Below are 209 nucleotides of genomic sequence, written 5' to 3' on the forward strand. Positions count from 1 at the left end.
GGACGTAGTATCGTTTCTGCTATGATCAGCATGATTTACGTATAAAAGAAGCCACAGCAGAAACCAGCATTTAGTCAATAAGATTTTTCGTTACGAGAATTTACTCGTAAGAGGTCTGGTCAGGAGTCAGTGATAAGAGGTCTGGACAGAGGTCAGTTTTTAGACAGTCATAAGATATAAGGTCTGTAAGTCATAAGAAGTCATGTTAT

General features: G+C 38.3%; 1 protein-coding gene across 1 annotated transcript in view; it reads right to left on the reverse strand.

Annotated features, from left to right (window-relative positions):
- The window catches only part of LOC109541556 (heat shock protein 68), a gene marked incomplete in the record, with an annotated part of 6,487 nt that overhangs the window by 1,667 nt on the left and 4,611 nt on the right, over positions 1-209 (reverse strand).

The sequence above is a fragment of the Dendroctonus ponderosae genome, unplaced genomic scaffold, assembly GCF_020466585.1.
Source record: "Dendroctonus ponderosae isolate FM_Combo_2020 unplaced genomic scaffold, Dpon_F_20191213v2 Dpon_F_20191213_7, whole genome shotgun sequence".
Taxonomy (NCBI): domain Eukaryota; kingdom Metazoa; phylum Arthropoda; class Insecta; order Coleoptera; family Curculionidae; genus Dendroctonus; species Dendroctonus ponderosae.